Here is a 6,177-nt window from a genome sequence, read left to right as displayed (position 1 = left end):
GATTTTATTGATATTCACCAGCAGAGTACATATCCAGAGAGCTTGATTTTAAACTGTGACTATATTTAATAAATGAAGACAAACTAAATAAACCTTAAGAAAATGTCTGCGCCGAGTTCCCGAGAAGTCATGCTACGACGTTGCGACCACCGCTGTGGCGCCGGTGGGGGTTCCGACACGGGACCTCGCGATTTGAGTTCATCACTATGACCACTCCACCACCACAGCGGCAAAATGGTGACTGGTTATAGGAAAATTAACAAATGATAAAATTCTCAATTGAACTTGATTTTACATCGAGAAAAATATCATCCGGAAAGTGGCGAAAACAGCTGAAAGGAAAGTGATAAAAAAATACAGAGAATTGTAATTAATTAGTTGCTTTCTTCATTATTAGGTAATGGTCAGGAAAATTGAACCACTATAACTATATGCAAGAGGAAGCATGGCCCCTACAAAGTTGTAGCTGACAGGGCTCCAGCCCTCGGGCAATTACTATCATTTTTTGTTTTTCTATGCTATAAATTCACTATAAAATAGCCAGTAAAAAGTTTGGTTGGTGGCCCGCTAACTATTTCAGCCTAGGGCCCTGCTGGGGGAGAATGGGCCCAGGATGTGGGCCCATTAGACTGTTCATAAAATCTGAGAAAATCTAGAAGAAAAAAAACGTAAAGGGGTAACTTTGCTTACTTTTAGCGATAATTGACAATGCCCCGTATTTTCCCGTATTTCGAAGCTCAATTTCAGCTATTTTTCTCGAGCAAATATGGTAAACTTGATACTACTGTATCATTGAAACCACGCAATTTTTCTTATACAGAATTTGCATGCGTGCTTAGCGCCATCTTTTGACGACGTTTCATACTAAAACCTTTTGCTGGCAATAATAATATATCGCATTGTTTTTTATGAGTAGGGTGACCATATTTGCTCGAGAGAAATATGTGAAATTGAGCTTCGAAATACCGGAAAATGCGGAACATTGCCAAAAGTAGGCAAAGTTGCCAACTCATGATAAAATCACAGAAAAATTATCGCCAATCAAGGGAAATGAAATGCCACTTAAATTGCAGGAAATTAACCACTTTACGATCGAGGACGTAACATTGCGTCCAAATACCAGTGGAATAAAGTCAAACAAGCTCTCTGTTTTCTTTCCTCTCTTCTCAGAACCGTGTAAGACTTCGTTGTAACCCTACGAAAAGTTGTTCCTTTTATTTTTATACTCAGTGCCTTTTTCCCCACATATGATGTATCCTTCTACTATATACGTATAAGAGCAAAAGAGAAGTAGTTAGGTGAAGGTGAAAAGAGGAATCTATAAAGATAATCTATAACAAGAATCTATAATCTAGAAGTTATACTTCTATAACTACACTCTCTTATCTCTTATCTGCACTTACGTGTTATACTGTTTACCATTTTTTTCCCCCTCAACTTCTTTACCTTTCTCTACCGTGCTGTTAGATTAGGACGGGTTACCATATCTTTCGCCCTTTCGTCAAATAGAGGATCATCCGTATTTCTCGTCAGTACCTTGTAAGCGAGGCGGTTAAAAAAAATATCACAAATATGTGAAATAAATATTCTTACTTGTAGTCGTAATTACCATAATGTAATTTCTGAGTTGAGAAGATAATTTTAATCGTTGATTTGAAAAATAAAAGTCAAGTTGGCTTCGTTGAAAATACGTGGAAAACCGGGGCATTTTCACAAAAAAGTCGGGACAGTCCCGGAAAATACGTGACCTATGGTCACCCTCATTATGAGCACTAAACACAGTACCATCGACAGAGCAAAGTACACTACAATTGAATAAATTTCTTAAATATCGTATGGGACTCATTAATTCATGTTACGTGGTAAATTTTGATAAATTTATATATTTTTTTATATTTTTCGTTCATATGCGTGTGTTGTAAAAAATATGTGCATACATTAAAAAAATTGAGCCGAAAAAGCCAAGAAACTTATATGTGTCGTTTTAGGAGGTATGCATATAGTCTGAGTTTTGTAACAAAAATAATAATTTTTAATTTAACCCTTTAATTGGCAAGCATAGAAATATCGAGAGAAAAAGTTTGAGCGTATTAAGAAAATGAGGTAGCATGATTGTAATTTTATGACAAAAAAAAATTGTCAAAATACCCAAAAGTATTTGGTGCTGCATTTTAAGCTACACACTGTATTTATATGATTTACATAGGTTATTAAAAAAACTTTAAAAAAAATGTCATTCATTGCTTGCCAACTGACTGTCATTGTTGAAGAATTCAGAGCAATATATCTCTCCTCTATACATGGTATTGCACTCCAAAATTCAAGGGTAAAAAATTGTTCTTTTTTGGCTTATCAAGAAATAGGAGACGTTTACCTTTGAGCCATTCTGCTAGTAATTATAGAAACTTCACAAACAACTGACGAGTAAAAATCGAATGTTTGGGAGAATTACTTAGAAAAGCATCAATGCACCGAAACGAGCTCAAAATATAAATGACTTTACTTGAAAAATGATTGCCAAATAAAGGGTTAAATTTTTTTGATTTTTATATTGCGTATTATTCACCGATTTCAAAATTTCGGATTGCAAAATTACCAGAATCACTTCATGGAAACCGGAGTAGTCCCTCCCGCACCAGAGCTGCAAGCAGGAGACAGGGCCGTCTTAACAGCATCGCTTTGGGCCCTCGGGCCAAAGGATTTTTCTGAGGCCCTACCAGGCAAATTCTCGAAAATCTCAACCAGATCTCATTTTTGGGAGGCCCCTTTTCTCATGCCTTAAGACGGCACTGGCAGGAGGGACCAGAGGGAGGCGAAATTTCACCCTTTAACCCAGAGGTTCTTGACTTTTTTCAGCAACCTTTTTTTTTACCCAAAATCAGCAACAAGATCAGCTTCGCGACCGACGAGAATTTGTTTTTCGAAATTACTGAAACCAGTGACGCAACAAGTGCATTTATAATAGGACTTTTACGACCCATCTAGGAAGCCACTGCAAATCAAGACGGGTCGTGACTCATAGCTCAGGAATCCCTTACTGTAAGCGGAGTGGTACAATCCCTCAAATGAAGTTTAGGTAATGATCTATACCCCAAGAATTCCTTGCTATAAGTGAATTTGCATGATCCATCTCAGAATCCTCTGTGCATGAAGTTTCGGTCGTGATTCATAGTGGATTTGTACGACCCATCTCGGAAGCCCTTGCGAATCAAGTTTGGGTTATGACCCATAGGAGGGTATGGAAAAAATCCTGATTTCAAAAAAAAATAAAATAAAAAATTGTAATTTTTTCATTTAAATTGGATTATTTGATTAAAATTTTTTAAGTGACTGCTTATTAATTAAAAGAAATCTTAATAATAATTAAGAATGCATATTTTTTCATTCAATCTCTCAAATTTAATCCATCGTTAATGAATAAACGAACAAACGAACTACAAGTAAGAAAGAATATGAACACCAAAAATCTGTGATTGTGTAACACTAGCGGTAACTCGCGGCTTCGCTCGCGTGAATTTGGTGATCACAAAATTGTTCTGCAATGATTTCCCCCTGTAATATTTGGACCGCCCCCCCCCCCCGGGGGTTAAATTTTCAGTAATCCCGTCGTAGTGATTCTCTATATTATAAAATATAATACTTACGGAATTTTATGTTTATATCTTCTGCTGTTTGGACTCAGCGATGATTGCACCCTCCAACCTTTGAAACCTCCCCCCCCCCCCAACGGGTAAAGTCCCTCCCGACATATGACCCCCCCCCCCCAGAGAGAGATGTTGAATTTTAAAATATGAATTTAAAATATGTTGAATTTAAAATAAGTGAGTCTCTACATCAGAGGTCTTCAAACTTTCTCTTGTCGCGAGCACTGCCTGTATCCATCATCAAAAGAAGAGCACCCTTACGTGGCAAATTTGACATATGAATGCTTGAAATCAGGATGATTTCAGTTCTTGAATGCAATTTGTACACGGTGTTTCATTGGAATGTTAATCAAATGCTCGCAAGCACGAAATTGGACACGAGCATTGAGCACTCTGTGTGCTTCAGCGAGCATCGTGGTGCTCGCGAGCAACGGGTTGAGAAGATGCCTGCTCTACATTACAAACTGAAACTGCTGACAAAATTTTCTATTTATAGCTTCATGGCTTCGGCGAAGCGTGATTTCTCTATGTAACCTTTGAACCCTCTTATGACACTGGCAGACTTCTGGTTATGGGGATATTTGAAATCCCTGGTGTGTCGATCCGGTCCATCCAATCTGTCGGAACTGAAGATTCGATCCACCGAGAGGTGTCATGACATACGGACCAACTGCACTCTGCCGTTGCTGGATTTGTGATTTGCCTGCAACGTGTTACGCCTGTGGAGGTGGCCATGTGGAACACAAACTACTGTAATAAACGATTTGGAGGCATTCTATTCGTTATTTGCTTATCTTTTCTGACTTGCGTACGTTAGTGCCACCTATCGGCCGTTTTTTTATTTTTTCCCTGTCTTAAAAAAATTCCCGTGACCTAGCGATGTTAACCCTGCAAACCGTTTTTTATTTCGGTTATTTTTCCGGTTTTTATGTATTTTTAAAGTTTCTACGGACTTTTTGCCCACCCTGTATGTCTTTTCATGAATTGACATCATCACATGGAGGGAATACGTGGTGGGCGAAGGGGACTATGGCAATTGCCATCCCCATTCCCCTAAAAAATTTGCATTATCAGCAAGGGCTTAAGCAAGGGGTGCGTCTCACCCGGGCGGCATTATCTAAGGGGCGGTAGCTTAGGCTCATTTAGACACCAAAATTTGGAAAAAAAACTCTACTAACGACATATCACACTTATGAGAGACACCTTGACGACGAAGATGTTGGGAAAACTTAAGGAATTAGACATGGCCTGGGACCGTCATACCAGAAACAAGAATATACTCCATCACAAGTGGGGTAAGTTTGAATTTCGGGTTTTCCTCCCAGTAATTTTTTGGAGTTGTCAATTGAAGGCCAATTAAGAATTTCAATTCTCATTTGCTCGGTCCCTGGAGCACCAGAAACGCCTTTGAAATGAATTTCTTAATACTTCACCACACAGCAACTCCGCTCATATCGCTAAACGCGATTTACTGCCGTTAACAAGTTGGGTTGGAAATGAAGGCGCCATCTATCGGTGGCCACATCAAACTTGTTGGGGTAAATATCTTGTTATCTATATTCTTCCTTCGGTTTGAACTTGGGATCTGATGGCAACCTTCACGGTGGTAATGTCGTCTCGTTATTCTTTCTCTTTACAGGATAAGTGCAAGTGATGATGGCTCATCAATAACAGCTATAATTTGGATTGAGTTATCCAGCATAATTAGACAGTATACAGTGCGGGGCGTATGGGCACGTACATTTTTTCGGCAAAGACAATCCGCACAAATATTAACTAATAAAAAAAACTTTATTCCTTGACAAGAGCCCTGCCAGCATACCACCTGCCCCTTTAGGGGCAGCATATGAGGCTTTGCACCCGGACGTCATGTAAGCTCAAGCCGCCCCTGAGCATAGACAGAGTTACCTGATTTAAAAACAGAAAGGAGGACGCCTACGCGCATGCATGCATGCTTGATAGCGTCACTTTTCCCAATTTCCACAACAAAAAAACACGACACCGCAATATTTCCCAGCTGAAACAGAACCGCTAAAAAATACAGAAAGAACAAATATTAAGCGGTCTCCTCTCCCTTACACCGAAATTTTCACACAAATTTTCTCTGGTTAGTTTTATTATTGTGTCTGAAGCAAGCCAAGAGATTTTCTTTCCCTACCCTCAGGATTTCTTTTTCTTTTGGAAGAGTTACTTTCTTGCCATAGGAATCAGCATTGAGTGTTGTTTGCATCCTATTTTCTTCATTTCTGAATGAAGAACAAGTAAAACCTCCCCCTCCTTCTCCACTTCAGTACACAGCATTAGCTGTTTGGTGAGCAAACAATGGTGTTCTTAAGATGGATGTTGTAATTTTGTTCCTCCAGAACTGTTTTTCAGACTGTCTTTTTCATGCTATTCTAGGGCAAGATGAGCCATAGAATAGTATCTGCCCAGCTTGGAGACAAAGCGAATTTTTGTATTCTGGGAATTTCGATGGTGATTGTGCAAAGCATACAAAAATTTGTGGGGTGGGGGGGGGGGGAAAGAGAAATAT

This window comes from Pholcus phalangioides, unplaced genomic scaffold, assembly GCF_987345545.1.
Source record: "Pholcus phalangioides strain wild (caught in Gottingen) unplaced genomic scaffold, Ppha-v1.0 ptg000011l_1, whole genome shotgun sequence".
Lineage (NCBI taxonomy): Eukaryota > Metazoa > Arthropoda > Arachnida > Araneae > Pholcidae > Pholcus > Pholcus phalangioides.
This window is presented reverse-complemented; position numbering follows the sequence as displayed.